At 32.6% G+C, this 23,454-nt stretch overlaps 1 protein-coding gene across 1 annotated transcript in view; it reads right to left on the bottom strand.

Annotated features, from left to right (window-relative positions):
• The window catches only part of LOC139525450 (uncharacterized), a 38,593-nt gene extending 15,139 nt beyond the window's left edge, over nt 1–23,454 (bottom strand). The window contains exon 1 of the mRNA XM_071320794.1: nt 23,390–23,454. The gene's annotated coding sequence lies outside the window, so the exon portion shown is untranslated. The remainder of the gene's footprint in view (nt 1–23,389) is intronic.

The following is a 23,454-nucleotide window of genomic DNA, read 5'->3' as shown; positions in this document are numbered from 1 at the left end:
TTTCCTTTCTGTTAAATTCAATTATTTTCGTGTTTCTGGCCTTAGACCACAATTATTCTGCTCCTTTGCAACAATGCATCTTTTGGTAAAAGTCAAATTAAATAAAAAATTTGCACCTCTTTAAACATGAAATAAATGTAACTGCTTATATATAGACCATTATTAGTCTAATAAAATATGCTTCTAGGACAATCCATCAGTGCTTTTTCTTTTGAGAGCCTTATTGACATGCCAATGGTAGGATATGAATTTTGTATAAATGACTAAGACCAACTCAAGCTTATTTGAGGTGTGGTCGGAGGGGTCTTGATCCCGAAATCCCGGGCATAAAAATATGAAATCCCGAGATGCAGAATTTAAAGAAATTCGTATCCCGAAATTGAAACTGTATTTCCGGATCCCGTAAGGATCAATCCCCAAATCCAGAGCTTAAAACACCCAATCCCGACGTCCCGAAAAAGGTCCTGCCTCCCGCTAATCTCTACCCTACTTTCAATTTTGCCAAATCACTACTTTCACTTTCAACAATAAATTTGTATGTCCAATGGTCCGTGTAACACTTATCAATTCAAAGTTTTAAAAAGTTTTAAATTTAAATTTTTGAAATTTGATCAAAGTTTTAAAACATCAAAATTCCAAATTGTGTAAAAGTTTTGAAATTTTGAAATTTTAACCAAATAATCAAAATATTAAAATTCTTAATATCGTTTTTAAATTTGATAGTTTAGAAATGATCAAACTTTAAAAATACTAAACTGAACGTGCAATTTTGATTATTTCACTTTTTGAAAGTTTGATTTTTTTCAATTTTTAATTAAAATATCAAATATAGAAAAGGGGAAAAGAGGGGAACATGTAAACACGGCTCTGAGGTCCGTTGAACACTTATCAAATCAAAGTTTTAAAAAGTTTTGAAATTTTAGATTTTTGGAATTTTGATCAAAGTTTCAAAATATCAAAATTTCAAATTGTGTAAAAGTTTTGAAATTTAGAAATTTTAACCAAATTGTTAAAATATTAAAATTCTAAATATCGTTTTTAAATTTGATAACGATCACAGATGACCCTCGATTTGCCCAAATTTTTTGTCGAAGCGCTGCATGGATGTGTGTTACGGGTTCGTTGTAACCAGGGCTTTAGGTTTCATCATAACAAATAGATAAATATGGTTGTATTTTCACCTCAAAAACTACTCGGAGTACAAGCTTACCTGTGCAGTTTGATAAGTTTTATAAGGCATCAGGCATCCCCCTCGCATCCACTAGATATATATAAGTTAAATTATATAAGTTAAATGTATTTCGCATCAAAAAGATGAAATCTTTTTTTGGATTTAAATTGTCATGTTTTTCATTGTTATGATGAACCTTAATTTACATATCGTTTTAACTACTTTTCTTCCCCACGAACGCACAAATACATATTAATCAAAGGTTGCGTTACTACTAAAGTATAACTAATAACTATTTCAGTTATGAAAATATATGTTTCTGGCCATGGACTAACGTCAGTTAAACGTTACCTATATTCATAGAAATATAATATGCTTGTAGAACCCCCCCCCCCCCCCCCCTTCCCCCTTTTGTACAGTGCTATACAGAATTCGTGTTGTGTCCAACATATATAACTTTATATATAACTTAAATACAAACCTTTTGTTATATTTAAACTGGTCTTTGCTGTACTGGACACTTAGGCACAAGTATATCCTTGCTGCTCGATCATATTTCGAATAGAATCCTCATAATCTTCTAATGCAGACATCTTGATTTGTAGGTATTAGAGGCCCGCGAAAAGTTTCAAACGCGCTTATGATTCAGATGGTCTATTTTCACCCGTTCTTATTTTACATTTTTAATCTAAAATTTCAAATTTTCAAAAATCGAAATGATCAAAACGGTACGTTCAGTTTAGTATTTTAAAATTTTGCTTAAATATCTAAATTTTCAAATTTTCAAACGAAGTTTAGAATTTTAGAATTTTGAATTTTTGATTAAAGTTTCAAAATTTCATTTTTTTTTTTTTTTTTTTTTAGAATTTTGATATTTTGAAATTTTGATTAAAAATCGAAAAATGTAAAATTTGAAAACTTTTTAATATTTTGAATTGATAAGTGATACACGGACCCTGTGGTTTTATTTTATACATTAACTTTTATGTATCAGCATGTGTTTCGTTTCGTTTCGCAGTTTACAGATACCCTTCTTTTCGCCCCTTTTCTATTTTTGAATTTTTGATATTTAGAAATTTGATATTTTAATTATTTGGTTAAAATTTCAAAATTTCAAAATTTTTACACAATTTGGAATTTTGATATTTTAAAACTTTGATCAAAATTCAAAAAATCTAAATTTTCAAAACTTTTTAAAACTTTGAATTGATAAGTGTTACACGGACCTCCCATTTATGGGCATCCGTGCTTTCGTCCGTCCATCCGTCTGTCACGCTTCAGGTTAAAGTTTTTGGTCGAGGTAGTTTTTGATGAAGTTGAAGTCCAATCAACTCGAAACTTAGTATATGTTCCTTACGTCGTAACTACAATCCCCTTCCCTTTCATGAATGTGACCTACCGAATTGGACTATTTACCGGATTTGTTATCACATAAGCAACACGACGGGTGCCACATGTGGAGCAGGATCTGCTTACCCTTCCGGAGCACCTGAGATCACCCCTAGTTTTTGATGGGGTTCGTGTTGTTTATTCTTTAGTTTTCTTTGTTTTGTCATGTTTACAATTGTTTGTCTGTCTTTTTCATTTTTAGCCATTGCGTTGTCAGTTTATTTTAGATTTTATGAGTTTGACTGTTCCCTCCTTTCGTAAATATAGTGCCGATGTGGCATCCGTGTACTATGGGCACATTCTTGTTTTCCCATGTTTTACGGATTTTGATATATATGCAACTGGTATGGCCCCTTAAAAAGTAAACATGTCAAAGAAAACAGTAGACAGAATACAGAGAGTTTCTATATATAAAGTAGTATAATCGTAGTTTACATGTAGATAAACGCGAAAAATAATTGTCCTCTCTAAGGAAGTATAATAATTGTGGTTCTTGCGATCTAAACACCATGATACGGAGTACGCTCTGATTGGCTTATTTATTTTTCATATTTGTTAGCTATCATACAATTAGTTAACTCGAATAATTCAAGCCCTTTCCGTGTCCGATTTTCTCCAACACGAGGGCTTGAACTCCTTCTAATCATTGGCCGCGTCGCCTGCTCTCTGTGAGAGAGAGCCAATCAGCGGCGATCAGGATAATGAGTCTGCGCAACTCTCTTGTAATTGTCTTACCAAACACGTGTGTTCAAAAATCCTTTAATATTAGTCTCGCATAATTCTTAATAGAATGGCACTTATATGTTTTTGTATTTTTAAGCTAATGATATTTCACTATTAGTTTTAATATGTATACAATAATATGTTTTATATATGTTATCCAATATTTCATGTTATACGCAATTGTTTTATATGTATATTGGAATGTATAATCAGAGACATATAATACAATATTGTATTACATGTCTCTGGTATAATGTTATATATGCAAGTTGTGAGACTTTAATAAACTATTGAATCTGAATCTGTAATTACAAATCAAATCAAATCAAATATTTTATTATAGTCTCACCTCTCTACATGTATAATACAAACATGAATACAATATTTACAACATGTTTTAATTAAAAGTACAAAACAATCTTAAAAACATTCGAGAGCCACTCTCAGAAGAGTTATGGGAGACTATTACATAAAAAATAGACAAATCGGTAAAAATACGAAGCACGAAAAGTTAATTCTTGTGTACCTGAAAATTTATACTAAGGCGAAATGGGAGCTTCTATATAAACAATGAATTTAAGTTATGTTTGGTTTTTATTGCAATTAGTTGATATTTGTTATTTGATGTCAAATTCTACCATGAAATACTATTTAAAAGAAGATATTTTTTTGATTTTTTTGTGTCCCACTTTTTAAATATATTTTTTTTATAGTTGCTCTTCTTTTTCTTTTTTTTTACTCATGTGTTATATTTTGTAAATAAACTCTTTTTAGAGATGATAAATTGGCTATGGATATTTCATATTTTAATAAATAAATAAAGACAAATATCAAACTATCCATGGTGCATCTCTGAGTTTTTTTATTTATTCATCGTAAATTGATGGTATAGGTACCGGTACCGTGTAGTTTCTGATCTGCATCTAGATCTAATAGATTCTAATATCTTTCTACTATTGACTGATGCATGGTCTGGTAGGTGATAGTGTGGTTGGCCAATCTTTGAAGGTACATCATTTCTTGTGCATATTGTAGCCCTGCAATTTCTGTCTATGCACTTCCAAGAGATCCAAGTATCTCTTTTGTTGTTCTGGCGGTGTATGTAGCCATTGCATATCAGATGGTTTGAAGGGAATGTATTTTTTAACTTTTTGTGTTGCACAATGGGAAGGATAATTGAATTATTAAGGATTTTCTAATTGCATAAAATTCATATAACTGAAACTTTTATGAAATAAAGGGGAAAAAAGCAACTTTCCTACTGACTAATGTTTAATTGTAGATTTTGGTTTGATTTCACGATTTTTTAAAATTTTTATAAATAAATATTAAAATGGTAATCCAAGAGAAAAAAATATCCCTAATTACATGTTGTTTATATTGTTATAAAAACACAGAGGTTTAACTTGTTTATTTATTTTTTTCATCTAATTCACATTTCGCCTTCGTACAATTCCCATATCGCCTTAGTATTTTTTTTCCCTTTTTTACCTGGAATATACAGCTAAGGCGAAATGGGAACACACCAAAATATGTTGGCATAGGTTGAATAATTTGTAATAGATTAAGTGTTATAAAAACATAAATTGATTAGGGACTAATCAATTTGCAATCAGTTTAATAAAATTGAGAATGGAAATGGGGAATGTGTCAAAGAGACAACAACCCGACCAAATAAAAAACAACAGCAGAGGGTCATCAACAGGTCTTCAATGTAGCGAGAAATTCCCGCACCCGGAGGCGTCCTTCAGCTGGCCCCTAAACAAATATATACTAGTCCAGTGATAATGAACGCCATACTAATTTCCAAATTGTACACAAGAAACTAAAATTAAAATAATACAAGACTAACAAAGGCCAGAGGCTCCTGACTTGGGACAGGCGCAAAAATGCGGCGGGGTTAAACATGTTTGTGAGATCTCAACCCTCCCCCTATACCTCTAACCAATGTAGTAAAGTAAACGCATAACAATACGCATATTAAAATTCAGTTCAAGAGAAATCCGAGTCTGATGTCAGAACCTACCGTTAAAGTGTACTCAATATACAAAATCTTTTACAAGTACACAATATTTGGCAGTAGTCCCTTTGCGCCAATTAGTTTTTCAGGGGTATCATTTGCGCCAAATTTTGTTTTCCAAATGTATTAATTGCGCCAATTTACCTGTTCTTATTTTTAGAAGTATCACTATGTTGGAGATATTTCACCATGAAAATGAGCATCTGGAGAGAAATGACTTGTAATGCATTAGACAGTCCATGAACAGAGCTATATACAAATAAAAAATTGTTCTTCTACATAAAATATTAAAGCACGATTTAGCAACGACCTGACCTAGTTCTTCATTTATACTGAATAAAAATATAAATTTTTCGTCAATAGACAAGTTATAAAATTGATCGTTATATTTTACTGCTTCATTATACAATATATTTCGAAGGTCTGCATATAAAGGACATAAAGTAACTACATGTTTCTCATCTTCGATTTCGTTTTTACACATAAAACAACATCTTTCATTTATTTGCTTATTCTCATGTCGTCCTGTTTCTATTTTAAGTGGCGCAAAGCCACATACATTTAAGCACTTCTAAATTTAATAGACAAATTTTGTTTTAAATATAACTCTGTACAATATTGGGATTTATATAGCTTATAAGTACGAAGCTTGTTACCATTACTCTGTGAAAAAAATTTCGGTTGCCATTCTGCGATATATTTATCAAATAAAACATTTTCAATTTGTAGAACAATATTCGTAACATATTTGATGCGTTTTGTTATTGGATTTTGCCATGTGTTTATGGACTTTCCGAATTGATTTTCCTCGAAGTTCAGTATATTTGTGATTTTACTTTTTTCTTATGCAGCACACTATCAATACTAGTATACAAATCAAAGTTACAAACTTTTTCATGACTCTATTACACCAGTTTTTCTTATAATTTACAGCATTTTTATGTGACCATTTGAAAACTTTATAATTTATTCTGTCATTGGTCATGGCACTACATCTTGCCAAGTGCCTAAAGACACATGTCCATTGTTTTACACTAGGTGGTATCCAGCCCATGTCCCCGTTAAATGCATCATTTGGCGTATACTTGCCAACACCCATAAAAAAATCTGAAAGCTCTGTTATGGACAGCGTTGATACAAGAAAAAGAACGAGTGCCCCAAATGAATGCACTGTAGCTTATTTCTGACCAGACCAGAGTATCAAATAATGTTATAAAGGTACTGTGCTGGAAACCACCATGTGCTTGACATTTAACAATTAATAAACTTAGAGCTCGACTTGCAGACCTTGCTACAGCTTTAGCCATATCATTATAATCGGGAATTCTGTCAAGTCACTATAATAAATAATCTACTTATTTACTTACTTACTTATTCCTATTTTTAAACACATTTTCTTAATTAGCCCTCTTTTGTGTATAATGAACACAACATAGACTAATTAGGTCTTTCCACTTTCCGTGGAAAGACCTTTTGTTTTTCTCCTGCCGTCTTCGATGCTTTTTTGTCTTACAACATATCGAATGGATTTTTTGGCCAATGATGTTGTACAGTAATGGAGGTTTCAAAACTCATTCTGTGTGACCAAACACTTATTCTTACAGGAGTTATCTCCCCACGTCCCCTTTTTCTTGTTACCGCTATATCTCTAAAACCGTAAAAGATTTTAGCAAACTGTTTTCACCCAATTTTTGTCTACTCTAGAGAATGATTTGGTTTATTTTGACTTGAGTGATCGGAAGACATCTTATGGGAGTTATTTCCCTTTGAAAATTTAAGATAGGCGATTTGTTGCCTAAATTCATACATTATAAGTCGTAGAGGCCTACAGTCTTTTGATATGAAGGTCATGTTCTAAATTTTGAAATTCGTTATTCCACAGAAACTGTGACAGTAAATGATATGATGTGATTGCCAAATAACTGTTTACAATAAGGCGCAACTTCAACCTATTTCAGTCTAAGTGTTTTGGTTAACCTTTATAGGAGTTTTCTCCCCTTATGTATTTCAAATCAGTATTTCTCCACAACCATACAAGTGATTGACCTCCGGTCTTCCGTTTTGAGTTCACTGACTTATGACCTTGAGAATGAGATCAAGGTCGAAGGTCAAGGTCATGTTATAAATTTTGCTTGTTATCGTTATTCAAAAGAAACTGTTACAGTTAATGATATGATTTGTTGACCAAATTACTGTTTACAAAAAGGCGCAACTTCAACCTATTTCAGTCGAAGTTTTTGGTTAACCCTTATAGGAGTTTTCTCCCCTTATGTATTTGAAATCAGTATTTCTCCACAACCATACAAATGATTGGCCTGGGGTCTTTTGATTTGAGATCACTGACCTATGACCTTGAAATTAAGGTCAAGGTCAAAGGTCAATTTGACATTCTAGATTTTGACCTTTGCTAAAAATTATTTTATTATTTTATTATAAAACAATCAAGTCTTCTGCATAGCCATATACCTATTAATCTTATTTTTTTATATCAATTTGAAGAACCAAATTACATCAACAAGGAGTAACATTTTCTAACATCGTTTTTTAAATTTCATTCTTATTATCGAGGTGGAAAGACCTTCAATTGTTCTCTGAAGAATTGGTTTTTAATTTTTTTTTTCCTTCTGCCGTCTGAGATGCTTTTTTGTCTTACAACATGTCGAATGGATTTTTTGGCCAATGATATTGTACAGTCATGAGGGTTTCAAAACTCACCCTGTGTGACCAAACACTTATTCTTATAGGAGTTATCTCCCCCACGTCCCCTTTTCTTGTTATCGCTATATCTCTAAAACCGTAAAAGATTTTAGCAAACTGTTTTCACCAAATTGTTTGTCTACTCTTGAGAATGATGCGGTTTATTTGACTAGAGTGATCGGAAGACATCTTATCGGAGTTATTTCCCTTTGAAAATTTAAAATAGACGATTTGTTAGATAAATTCATACGTTATAAGTCGTAGTACAGTCTTTTGATATTAAGTCCTTGGTCTATTTGAAGGAAATTGAGGTCAAGGTCAAAGATCAAAGGTCATGTTCTAAATTTTAATTTTGCTTGTTATCGTTATTCCACAGAAACTGTGACAGTAAATGATATGATTTGTTTGCCAAATAACTGTTTACAATAAGGCGCAACTTCGACCTATTTCAGTCAAAGTGTTTTGGTTAACCCTTATAAGAGTTTTCTCCCCTTATGTATTTCAAATCAGTATTTCTCCTCAACCATACAAGTGGTTGACATCCAGTCTTCCATTTTGAGTTCACTGACCTATGACCTTGAAATTGAGATCAAGGTCAAAGGTCAAGGTCATGTTATAAATTTTGAATTTTGCTTGTTATCGTTATTCAAAAGAAACTGTTACAGTTAATGATATGATTTGTTGACCAAATTACTGTTTACAAACAGGCGCAACTTCAACCTATTTCAGTCGAAGTGTTTTGGTTAACTCTTATATGAGTTTTCTCCCCTTATGTATTTGAAATCAGTATTTCTCCACAACCATACAAATGATTGACCTAGGGTCTTTTGATTTGAGATCACTAACCTATGACCTTGAAATTGAGGTCAAGGTCAAAGGTCAATTTGACGTTCTAGATTTTGACCTTTGCTCAAAATTATTTTCTGTTCATAATAAAACAATTAAGTCTTCTGCATATCTTTTTAATTTTTTTTTATATCAATTTAAAGAACTAAATTACATCAAGGAGTGACATTTTCTAACATCGTTTTTTTTTAAATTTCATACTTATTATCGAGTTGGAAAGACCTTCAATTGTTCTTTGAAGAATTGGTTTTTAATTGTATTAAGGGTTACAAAATAATTTCTTTGAAGTGGTGAAATGCAAACACATTTGTTAATTATTTATGGTATGTTTTCTAAATAAAAGAAATGAGTGCAGAACAAATATTCAATACCGATTTTCACATGCGAAATAAGACTTGTTGATTGTGTAGTTAAAAACATTTATAATTGAAATCATGTGAAACCGATGGTTATTTTTTAAGCAAGATTTAGAAAAAATATTAAAACCGATGTTCATTCGGAAATGATACAGTGTACCTACCATCTTTATATAATAGTGCTCGTAAAATCATAGGAAAAGGTCCCAAAAACCCCATATTTTCTGTTTCATAGTTATGACGGTGGTAGTTATAATTTTTGTTTCCTCATTTTCCTTCTCTTTTTCTGAATTTAAGGAAATATTCAAACGAAAAAGCATTATGGTGATTACAAAATTGACTCATATGTTCGTACAAGTTACTATCATCTATTTTATTTCACATTTTTACTCGGCTAAACTGAAACAAATAATCAGCTCTTCGACTAAATGTATTATAAATTTTTAGGCAACAAACATTATCAATAATACACACTGATAACATATGGTACCGTGGACGTTTTGACAAAATTACTATATACTTTTACATAGAATTCTTGTTTTCTAACCAAACAGGTTAAATATTATTCACTTTGATTTCCTGGAAAAGTAGTTCTGAATATAGTGTTAATTTTGGTGTAAAATTTCATCCTTTTTTTACAGTATGGGACGTATACTGAGGTCCGTCTTCAAGACTGTCTGGCCGTCTGTCTGTCTGTTAATCTTCCCCTAGCGTGCTTGCAAATGGCCAATACAATTTTTAGATCAGGCTTATTGTCATTCTGTAAGCAGCTGTGTATTGCTTACTATTACCGTTGAAAACAGCAACAATGCCGAATAAAAAAGACGTACTATACTGTAAATGTACCAAAAAGAAACGTGGTTCACAGCAATCAAATTTAGTGTTCGTTGCATTTGATATATAAAAACAATGTAGATTATGTGGCAACGCAAGCCAATTTTTTTTTTACAAAAAATCAACAGTCTTTTTTACATGTTTATTTGCATGGACTGTTTGAATGCTGAATTCACTGAATCAGTCAACAAGAACACAAGCTCACAAACTGGTTTTCGTTCGTGAGGCGGGAAACTTTATTGTACATACATTTTGTTGATTTTAAGTCTGCTTTTAACAAAATTTGAAGACTAGGCCTGTGGAATAAATTGCAAAAATCTGTTATCAGGAGTAAAATTTTAACTGTTATTCATAATCGCGTCTTTAAATTTTGGTTCATATGATTATTCATATGAACCAAAATTTAAAGACACGAGGCAAACTCGGAAAAGAGTAATGGGACATATTCAACTGTGACATTGGTGTGAGGCAAGGAGAAAATTTGTCACCAGTTTTTTTTTCAATTTATCTGAACGACCTAGAAGATTTTTGTTGTTGATAATAATGTAAAATTGAAAAAGGAAATGGGGAATATGTCAAAGCGACAGCAACCCGACCATAGAGCAGACAACAGCCGAAGGCCACCAATGGGTCTTCAATGTAGCGAGAAACTCCCGCACCCGTAGGCGCCCTTCAGCTGGCCCCTTAAAAAATATGTATACTAGTACAGTGATAATGGACGTCATACTAAACTCAGAATTATACACAAGAAACTAAAATTAAAAACCATACAAGACTAACAAAGTCCAGAGGCTCCTGACTTGGGACAGGCGCAAAATTGCGGCGGGGCTAAACATGTTTATGAGACCTCAACCCTACCCCTATACCTTTAGCCAATATAGAAAAGTAAACGCATAACAATACGCACATTAAAATTCAGTGCAAGAGAAGTCCGAGTCCGATGACAGAAAATGTAACAAAAGAAAATAAATAAAATGACAATAATACATAAATAACAATAGACTACTAGCAGTTAACTGACATGCCAGCTCCAGACCTCTATTTAACTGATTGAAAGATTATGTCTTCATCATGTGAATATCAGGCATTATCCCTCCCGTTAGGGGTTTAGTATCATACTATCATAAAATGTATGAGAAGAACATAACCCGTGTCATGCCAAAAACTGTTTTTTTTTAATAAATGTGTTTAGTTCCGATGCAAAGACCCTATAAGTGAATCAATATTAAAGCCAAAATATGCAATCTTTAATGACCTGACAACAGTATCGTAACTATATCCCTTCTTAATAAGTCAGTTTAAAGGTTTTATAGCTTTTGAAATAAATACTGACATTTTTGTGCTTTGTAAAGAATATTAAATCAAAAGATTGGATGTGAAATACCTGCACGTATAAGATGTCTGCATGTTGAGTTATATTAACGAATTATTTCCTTATACCGATGATAAAATTTAGTAAATGTGTTGACTAGTTTGTGATATCAAAATCCTGGTGTAATAATTTTTCAGTAATACATAAATTTCTCTTGCTAAAATCTAATACGTTGTGACATACACGAGCGAATCGTACAAGTTGAGATATATAAACACCATAAGATGGTGATGATTGATAATTAACAATAGGAAATGAAAAATCATCACTTTTATTACAAATTTTTGTATTAAGCTACCCGTTAATGATATAGATATCAAGATCGAGAAAAGGGCAGTGGTCATTTTTAGTATTAGCTTTATTCAAAGTAAGTTCAACAGGATAAATTTCTTTAGTATACATACTGAAGTCGTCATTATTGAGAGCCAATATATCATCCAAATAACTAGAAATATTGTCAAATTTTTGTATCAAATGTTGTTTCGATGGGTCTTTGCTAATTTCAGTCATAAATTGTAACTCATAACAATACAAAAACAGGTCCGCAATAAGTGGTGCACAGTTAGTCCCCATTGGAATTCCAATAACTTGACGATATACGGAATCTCCAAAGCGAATAAAAATGTTATCAAGTAAACATTCAAGCGCATATATAGTATCAAAGCATGCCCAATTGACATAGTTCTTTTGTTTATTGCTACTAAATAATGACCTAAAAAGTTTGAACATATGTACTCGCATTCTGACTTTTTGAATGCCCAGTTAATTAGGGATGTGATTTTTTTCTTAATAAGAATATGAGGCAAAGTGGTATATAGGGTAGAAAAATCAAAACTTTGAACAGATTCAAAATCACCAATAAATGCATGCAATTTATCAAGTACTTCCAACGAGTTTTTGACACTCCAATACTGTCAAGAAAATATCTCAGATTTATGCTTATAAAAATTATTGCTTTATATCAAACTCTTCTTGATGTTGAATGTTGACGACACTGTCATTATGTCTGAAACGCCTGAAGGTTTACAAAAAGCATTGAAATCATTTGAGAAATATTGTAACTTATGGCAACTGAAAGTTAACATGAGTAAAACAAAGGTAACTGGATTTTAGTAAAGGAAAGATGAAAAATTTAGATGCATTTAGGACTAATTATCAAAAACAGTAGATTCAAATTCTCAACTAGGAGTTATGTTTAATTACAATGGAACTTTTCCAACCGCTAGAAAACAACATGATCAAGCTCAGCAGGCACTTATAATTTTTTTTACATCACTGGGTCGATACCTCTGCTGGCGGACTATCAGTTTATTTTAGGTATTTTTCTCATATAGCTCTTCAACTGTTTCGGTACTTATAAATCCTTGGATTTCAAATGTTTGGCTTTGAACGTTCCTGATGAAGTTAAATCCAGAAAAGCGCTTCGGACGCATGAAATTATTAAACGTGTTGTTGACAATTTTTATGCCTTATTCTATAAAATAAAAAATATCAGTATACCTTTTGATTTACAATTTCAACTTTTTGATTGTCTTCTTTTTCTTGTTTTGTTATTCAGTATTCAGCTGAATTATGTGGTTTTGAAATAAAAATTGTATAGAAAAAAATGCATCTCAGTTAATTTTTCAATAATATATTTAAACTTCGTCATAGAAACATCACTTCTAACTACACGGTTTATGGTGAAACAGGGAGATATCCTTTAGAAATTGTTATAAAACAAAAAATGTTGTCTTATTGGAATTATTTATTGATAAATGATCGTAAATTATCAACAATTATGTATAAATTAATGTTTGAATATATAAATCCAATCCTAAAAAGATCAAATGGATTATGGACAGAAAATTTACTTTGGACGAATGTGGATTGAGTTTTGTTTGGAGTTACCAGGTATATATGGATACAAACCAGCTTAAATTAACTTAAAAAAAGACCAACCGATCAATTCATTCAGCATTGGGTATCGCAGATTCAAATTTTACAAGGGGAGAATTCGAGTTTCTATTTAAAAACTAGTTCAGGGAAACAATGCGCATGTGCAAGATCGATCGTGATTTTGCGTTATCGACTAATTAGATACGAGATTTGATAAACTGGGGGCATTATCAGTTTATTGATTTATCAGATCGGCATCGTTATTACTGTAGTCAGATTCATGCATACTTTATTTTCACATGCTATGGCAAACGAAAATATATACAACATATGACAAACAAAAGGCAGCAGAGAACAGAAGTTACAGAGTATACAATAATATTATGACATTATATGTGATATAATTTTCCAAGCGGCTGCATTTGAATAAATGCACAGTTTTACTGTCAGAGACTTAGAATAAATTATCTAACTTGTGCCGATTTGGCCAAGAGTAGTAGAATGAATATAAAATTCTATACGCACAGATTTATACGTTGGACATGATAAAAAAATGATATTCGTCCTCCAAAACATTCATATTGCAACATATACAAATTCTATTTTCTCTTTGAGTATTCAGATAACGACCAACTTCAACATTTAATCTAAGTGTGCCGCTACGCAATTTTGTTAATGTAGATACATTACAATGAAAATCTAAGTATCTTTCAAAACCAAATACTACTTTATATCGTTTTTAAATACAAAGTTTGTTACAATCTTCCAAAGCTGAAGATTCCACTGACATATTAAAACAGACTATTTTGACCGTTATCTATAATACTAAAATTACGAGGTCCAATTTGTCAGCCGTCATCACGTAAAAACGACTAATCAAAGAATTCAACTTTATATACAACTAATATAGTACAAAGGTGTAGATTAAAAATTACACCACTCCAGGCCCTTTTGTTTTCCACGTAATTAATATTGCCAATAATTAGGAAGTTCCGGGTCGAGTCCGATACCGATACCAATAGTATAATCACCTGTTACCTATTACCTTATCCGTACGTTCCGCATCTGACAGGCGCACCACCAAACGGTGTATTCAGGATTAATATGCTATACACACGGGTCATAATCACAGGGTTGACACTACTAAATTGTCAAATTGTTACCTATTGTAGTAGTTTAATCCGTAAGACTTTCTAAGATAACAATACGAATACTAAAAATCTGGACTAAAAATAAGTTTCAATTTGTTAGCGGGCATGACGTAAACAGCGAATCAAAGAATTCAACTTTATTTATAACTAATATAGGACAATGCTGTTGAATAAAAAATACTCCATTCCAGGACCTTTTGTTTTCCAAATAATTAATATTACCAATAATTGATAAGTTCCAGTTCGACGGGTTCAAACAGAAAGATTTGAAAGCAGAGAAAATTGTGTATCTTATAATCGGCATGACTTTATCAGATGACAGTACTAATACTAAGACAAGGCTTGCGCATAGTTATATACTTTAATTCAGTCACGGATATCACGGGGGTGTTCTAGTGTTAATTAATCTTGATTGCAAAAGGAACGATTTGATATATGTCACCTGACTTTGAGTGTTACCTTCACGCAAAAATGGACAGATTCATGCTGTGATGTTCACTTAGCAGATCGTCTGTATATTCAAGAAGGTACGGGTGCTATTTCATTACCATATCTGAGGAACTGGTCTTAGGTCATAAAAATAAAAGCCAATCAACACCTAGGCCATATGGTATCATAAAGTTTTACCTTAAACTATTAATCTCACCAGGCGACAGTTAGAGACAATTAATATACCCCAAATAATCGTAATCATGTTCTGACAGTACCATTAAAATATATGTTCAAAATGCTAGCCCTGATTGCATGCGTGAATTTACATAATTTTTTTGTGCTTAATTCAAATGCATCGGATATTGACAATTTTTGCAAGGAGGGGGATCTTGGTCGTTCAGCATTTTATTTTGATATATTGTGAAAGCATACATAATATTGTATACAGAATATCTAGTTAATTTCAATGAGATTTATTAAGATCTTAAACAGAAAAAAAATTCTTTATATTTTTTTTGTTGTATCTTCAGAAAGTAAATTTTCACACACATATATATATATAGTTTGGCATTTGATTACATACTTTTAATGAACAGTTCTGTCGTGTAAAAAATTATTTATTTTTGTGTCAGAAAATTCACGTTAGTAGGTAGAAAAATGATACTAAATGCGATTTTTTTTGCTTTACTACAATTGCTATAGAAAAAAGACCCCCCTCCCCTAGACAAAAAGAAAACAATTATTGTCGTCTTGTCGAAAGCAAGGAGGTCTTTAAGATTTATGAGTGAAATACTGTAGCTGCCTACTTGGATCTTTTGACATACATCCTTCTTTTTGACAAGATTCGCGAAAGCGATACTTAACGATGCTAGGTTCGTCAGCATTCACGCCGACTAATTCAGCATTTAGGTTCAGACTGTGGTTAAAGTTTTGTTTTACATCAAAATCGTTGTCAAACATAATGGAATTTCGGGAAATTGGGAGCTTCTTTATGTCCAAAATACAGTATCCAGGGCAAAATTTTGTAAATATTTATTTTCATTTTTCCTAATTTACTACTAGATAGACTTCTTTTTTCCTGAACAGTCAGTAGTTTCATGTTTTGTCTGAGGTTAAAGATTTTCGTGCAGTCATCAATAACCATTTTGTTTAATCGTCCAGTTGCAAGTTAAATGCATATCCATGCAGGTCAAGATCATGATAATGATATATGAATGTTGAAACTATTTTGTTCTACATTGCGCTGGACTTTCACTGGTTTGTTCAAAATGAAACAGTCAGAGTAAAGACATTGTATATATCTTATAAGTGAGTGCGGCTTTTTTGCTAAGATTTTAATTCCATATGACGATCTGTAGCTGTTTGATTTTTTGGGAACTTATTTTTATTATGGTTTGAACTAGTCCTATAACATATGACTTCGCATTCTTATTCAATTTTTAACGTTTTTATACTGATATTTTCATTTTTTTTTTTTTTGAAAAACTCGGGTGGCACATTGATAGTAAAAAAAATTTACCAGAACAGTAAATAAAAATAGTAAATAATGCCCCCGAGGTCATATGTTATAGGACTAGGTTTGAACAATGAACGTATATATACTCTACCAAGGTTTAACGGTCAGATTATTTACACAATATTGAAAACATAACATTTATGAAGCCTTGATGTTTATTTTTTATTGAATACATCGCATAACATCATTCTAGTCCTATAACATATCTTGTCTATATATATGATATCACTAACATGGTCATCAGCGGGAAATTACATGTGGCATTTTTTTACACAAAATGCCTCAACACGCAGTGCGTAAGCTATTATACAGGTTTGGTGGCTATTAGTAGGAACACCAAATTTGTAGAAGAACTTGTAGGTTGTATGACAAGTTGTGAGTCGGAAAGGCCGTCAGTAATGATCTGGCTTGGAAAGGAGGGACGAAAGATACTAAAGGGACAGTCAAACTCATAAATCGAAAATAAACTGACAACATCATGGCTAAAAATGAAAAGACAAAAAGACAAACAATAGTACACATGACACATACAAAAACTAAAGAATAAGCAACACGAACCCCACCAAAAACTAGTGGTGATCTCAGGAAGGATAAGCAGATCCTGCTCCACATGCGGCACCCGTCGTGTTGCTAAATGTGATAACAAATCCGGTAAATAGTCTAATTCGGTAGGTCACATGAAAGGGAAGAGGATTGTAGTTACGATGTAAGGAACATATCCGATATCATTTGTGTAACGGCGTATGCAGGTGCTGTTGGAATGTTGCTACTTAGAAATGAAAAGTTCACAATTGGAAAGCTGAAATCATCTCTTTTGTCGTAAAGTTTTGTTTTCAACCGACCCTCATTGTCAATTTCTAGATGTAAGTCAAGATATGAGGCCGACTTAACTGTATCTGCTGTATCCTTTATCTCTAGTTCGATGGGATGGATGCGTTCAACATAGTCAACAAATTTTGAATTATTTAGTGAAAGAACATCATCTATATAGCGGAAAGTAGAGTTAAAGGATATTGCTAACTTCTAATCTTTCTTCCTAAGAAGTTCCTGTATGAAGTCAGCCTCATAATAATAAAGAAACAAGTCGGCAAGAAGAGGGGCACAATTTGTTCACATTGAAATGCCGACAGTCTGTTGAAAAACACGTCCTCCGAACGTAACAAATATGTTGTCAATCAAGAAATCAAGCATCTTGATAATGTCAGTATCAGAGAATTTTTTGTTTGAATCGGAGTGGTCCTTTACAAAGTAGGATTTATCCCTCCCTAAGACAGGATAATTGTATCTACGTTGGCCATGCATTCTTTTTTATGACACAAAGCAATACCAACTCTTTCAATTTGAAACTTGCGAGTTCATTAAAAAGGTGAGCTCACCGATATATTTCGATCAATTCGTCTGAAACTAAAGATGGCGTAAATTAATAGTATCTATAAAGGCAAAAATATTAGAGGTTATTTTTTTTATCGTGTCCAATCTTTTCTATCTGACACTGGAATGAATACCAAGGACATGCTATTCCATAAACGTTTGCCTACGAGGACATCTAGCTTCAGGAAATTATTGAAATTTTCAGAGGCGGGTCCACGTAAGGGTGTAAAGGGCGTACGCCACCCACCACCCCCACCCCCCTTTTCCAAAAAAACTAAACCTATCGTTATTTGCTTTATTCAATAATTAAACACATGCTCTGATTTCTTTTTATACTTATTCCCTATCCGATGGGGACTTGGACACCCTTTTCATACAACAAAAACGGTAAATAAATATACACATGAAATGGTTATTTTGTGTGACACTTCCCTAATGGCAATTTTACTTGTACCTGGTGGGTACTCACTATATATATATGATACCGAGAAGGGGTTGTTCCGACAGACAGGGTTGAATTTTCAGCTCATTTGTCTGAAATGGGGTTATGTTTTTCTCTCCTAGTATTTGAAGGGGTCAGATTTGACTATCTAGCACGGGGTATTATAAATACAATGTTGCACTATTGTTTCAGGTAAGGGTAAATGTTTGATACAATTAAAACGTTTAAACTCGCTGCAATTGTTTGCACCTGTCTTAAGTCATGAATCTGATGTTCAGTAGTTGTAGTTTGTTGATGTGGTTCATAAGTGTTTCTCGTTTTTATATAGATTAGACCGCGTTGTTTTTTCCCGTTTGAGTGGTTTTACACTAGTATTTTTTGGGCCATTTATATCTTGCTGATCCGTGTTGAAGACAGTGACTGTACTTTGGCCTATAATGGTTTACTTTTATAAATTGTGACTTGGATGGAGAGTTGTCTCATTGGCACTCATACCTTTTTTTTATATCTACTAAATGCAAAACAACGTTCAGAAATGCCCATATAACAAATTTTATATCATACTAGAACACACCCGTATATAACTATGCGCAAGTCTTATTTTGATATTAGTATTGTCATCTGATAAAGTCATGCCGATTATAAGATACGCAGTTTTCTCTGCTTTCAAATCTTTCTGTTTGAATCCGTCGAACTGGAACTTATCAATTATTGGTAGTATTAATTAGTTTGAAAATAAAAGGTCCTGGAATGGAATATTTTTTAATCAACAGCATTGTCCTATATTAGTTATAAAGTTGAATTCTTTGATTCGCTGTTAACGTCATGCCCGCTAACAAATTGAAATCTGTACCTATACGCCTTATTTTAGTCCAGATTTTTAGTATTCGTATTGTTATCTTAGAAAGTTTTACTGATTAAAATGATACAATAGGTAACAATTTGACAATCTAGTAGTGTCAACCCTGTGAATATGACCCGTGAATATAGCATATTAATCCTGAATACACCGTTTGGTGGTGCGCCTGTCAGATGCGGAACGTACAAATAAGGTAATAGGTAACTGGTGAATATACTATTGGTATCGGTATCGGACTCAACCCGGAACTTCTTAATTATTGGCAATATTAATTACGTGGAAAACTAAAGGGCCTGGAGTGGTGTAATTTTAAATATACACCTTTGTACTATATTAGTTATATATAAAGTTGAATTCTTTGATTCGTCGTTTTTACGTGATGACGGCTGACAAATTGGACCTCGTAATTTTAGTATTATAGATATTTGGGAACTATTCAAGAGACTGACAAATGAAAATATCAGTTGAAATTACTAAGGTATACATAATAAGTATATAGACGTAAAAAAAACATTTTTATTTTTATTTTTCAACGTTTCCCTTTATCAAGGTTCTGAAATAAAATTCTGTAAGACAAGGGGGGGGGGGGGGATTCAAATCTCGGCGCCATATTTAAACTGGTGTTATTGAGCTCCGACTCGAGAATAAAATTTTCTTAAAGTGATGGATTAACTCTTTCTTTAGCACAAGTAAGTAATTTTTTTAATAGTTTTCGTGCTTAAGTAATTAAAAATGATATTTGGACCGTTAAATATTTGACATAGAAAGAAGATTGAAGCAATTTTGTTCCGACCTGAAATCATGTCGGACAGTGCTAAAGGAATTTAACGTATCTCGATATGACTTCGCATTCAAAAAAAAAAAAATGAAAATATCAGTATAAAAACGTTAAAAATTGAATAAGAATGCGAAGTCATATGTTATAGGACTAAATATCATTCATTACGACTATGTGTTATGACCAGCAACAACTTTTCAAAAATCTCCGTCTTACATGACAATCATATGGTTTATGTTGTTTATCTATATTCTCCCAAAAAGAAGCTAAAGAGAATAAATTATGTAGTGTCACCATTGTATGATATACTGTTTTGGCAATTAATGCCATTACGCCAGCATGTTTCTGGAAATTATTCTCAATCGACAAAAAATTATATTTCTGCACATAAACTTCTTCAAAGTTTTTAACAGCTTCCAGGGACTTGAAGTACCTCGTTCCTTCTTTATCAAGTATTTCGTTTTGGATATTTGCAAGCAGTAATTTTAAATTTCTTTTCCAATTTTCTCCCGAAATTTTTAAACACTATGTCCCGAAATTTTTCTTAATATTATTTATTTTACTTTATTACACATAAACATAAACAAACAAAAAAACAGGTGACACTCAACGACTTCACAAGTAAACGGGAAAGCGGCAGGCGTCCTAATAAACGCCTATTAAACACCGAATATTGATGTGTACTCTATATGACTTTGCCCCCAGTTTTTCCAAATCTCGCATATTCTCGCATGAATTTTAATTAAACGCTTGACCCTTGCACTCAGAATTCTAGGTCGCGAACAAGCTTCACCTGAACTAGAGGAAATATGTTTGATGCATCTCGAGGAACACGAAAGGGTATTTATTACTGAATTGACTGTGAGATGTGCAAATATTTGATTTCCTATAGAAACTGGAATTTGGGCCGGGATACCTTTTCAAAAACGATATCGGGAATGAATGTCATTATTTATTCCAATGTGTATTTCCATCATTATTTTTGTAAAAACTTAGAAAAACATATGTACCTAGTTACTATAATAGTACAAATCCAAGCGAAATAAAAATGAAAAATTTGTTATCATTATGTCATGTTCGGCTATAAAAAAAAACTGTCATTGTAATATAAATTGCATTTTATCTTTTGATGTTTTAATAAAATTATTTGCTATAAATGTTGAGGGGAAACTTTGATATATTATCTACAATTTAAAGTTGTACCATACTTTTATAATTAGATATGCAGCTCAAATAGAATACAAAGGGGGAAAGGCAGAGCTTAGCTATGGTTCAACATATTCATTTTCATGTTATTCCATGGCTGAAGATCCACCCCCCCCCCCTTTTTTTTTTAAATATATCCACTTCTGGAATAGTTAGGAAACTGAAAAAAAGGTCATGAACATTTATAAGTTTTCATTTTATAAAAAAAAAAGCAATAAATCATTTGTACCACATCTTTAGAAACCTTTTTCAAACTAAATAGGATTGTTATGAGTTCCTTTATTTAAAAAGGAAAAAACAAATTTTCTTCTTTCAGTTCGGAAAAAATAAAATTAATACTACAAGGTAATACAATTTCCTTTGGGATTTTTTTTTGAGCGATCAAATAGGGGGACGTACACTATCTACTCTCTTTGGATTCGCAACTGTTTAGAGTTTTATCATTAAAATTGTGTTTTAACAAATAATCTACTGATCGAATTATTAAAATAACGGAAGTAAAGCAGTTTGTACGAAATCTTAAAAAAAAATATGCATTTTTCCAATGAGACGAACAGCCTGTAAAATAAAACTGATTTGTATGATATCTTGAAAAAAAAAACAAAAAAAAACCCCAAAAACAAGTTTTACCGCCATTAGAATAAATACTTAATCCTTGTTGCTGGAATCCGACATTTTTTTTTAACTTTCTGATCATTTCATTTATATTACAAATTATACCACGTGTTTTACTCATTAACATATTCGGATTCTTATTTAAATATGTTAAGCCTCGGTCACACCTTACCGGATAGCACGAACGGACGCCTAACGGATGAAAATAAAAGTTTTCCGTTGACAAAATTGCTATCCGTTGGGAGTCCGTTGATGTACTGACCGAATAAAACGTACGTGTAACGGATGCATAACGGACACACACCGGATACGCAACGTACGAGAAACGGACAAGTACTGGACAGAACGGATGTCGAACGTACATCTAATTCAACGGACAAGTACCGCATAAAACGGACACCTAACGGAAGCGTATCGGATAAAACGGATGAACAAGATATACGGAAAAATCAAAAGCGACAATAATACATGAAAATCGCATAAAAATTAAAAAATTCCTGTGTAACTGGTTTTGGTTTGTTCGCCAAAGGGCAGTGTCTGGCCTGAATAAGAACTGCTTGATTATTAAGACGTGCCTATACTCTTAAGATCGATTATGAATAACAAGAATTCATGAACCTTAAGAAATCTGACATACCAATAATTGGCGTTTCTGACGCAAAATTTTCAATTGGCATTTATCCGTTTCAGATCTGTTCATCATCCGTTTTATCCGTTATACGTCCGGTAGAAGTCCGTTTCTCATCCGTTCATGATCAATATCCGTTAAACGTCCGGTACAAGTCCGTTGGCGAATTTATCTTCCAGACCTCCAACGGATTATAACGGACACGTAACGGATACAAAACGGAAACGAAACGGACAACTACCGTACAAAACGGACGCCTAACGGACGTTCAACGGATATTTTATCCGTTGGACGTCCGTTCAAAGTATTGAACATGCTCAAAATTTTCCACTGAACAGAACGGACGTCGACGGATAAAACGTACGCTTAACGGACATGCAACGGATATGGACGAACGTCTAACGGATAAGAACGGACGTCTAATGGACATGAACGGATTGAAAAAGGTTATCCGTTAGTCGTCCGTTCTAGCTATCCGGGTAAGGTGTGACCGAGGCTTTAACACGTTGAACCATGGTATATATAGTCCCACATTTGAACTTCCCAATTGTCCCATATTTAAACTTCCCAATTGTCCAACAAAATTTCTTAACTTTTTTTCCTGTAATTTCAGAGAGAGAGAAGACACTAACACCGTGTATTATCGCCAACGGAAATTGTGTACCAATGAAACGGAGAGAGAGAGAGAGAGAGAAAAACTGGTGACTTGTCATAAATAGCGTTAGTTCAATGTATTAAATTGCAGGTAAGTGATTTTTTTCTTCAAATATCAGTTTCATAAGCTTCTACTGCTTCAATCGGTGATTGTTTTTCAAAGTTTTTTCAAATATCAATTTCATATTAAGCTTCGCTTCTACTGCTTCAATCGGTGAAAGTTTCGCAAGAAACTAATATGAACTAAAATAGAAAATTGACAATTCTTATAAGTAAACTTTAGTAAAATGGATAGTACTCTTTTCTAACAATTGTTAAGGGGTTATGGGGGTCATGGAAAATTGAAAGAATCGTATACTCTATATTTTTCATAATAGCCGTAAAACAATTTTAAAAATGCATTTTATTCGTTTATTTTATTATATTAAATGAAAATAGTGTTTTTGCTTACCTATTTCAAAGGGATGTTAACAGATTTCCAAGGTATGACGTTAGACCAAAAAATCCATGAAACAG

This window comes from Mytilus edulis, chromosome 5, assembly GCF_963676685.1.
Source record: "Mytilus edulis chromosome 5, xbMytEdul2.2, whole genome shotgun sequence".
NCBI classification, from domain to species: domain Eukaryota; kingdom Metazoa; phylum Mollusca; class Bivalvia; order Mytilida; family Mytilidae; genus Mytilus; species Mytilus edulis.
The sequence above is the reverse complement of the archived record's forward strand: the minus strand, read 5'-3'. Positions and strand labels throughout refer to the sequence as shown.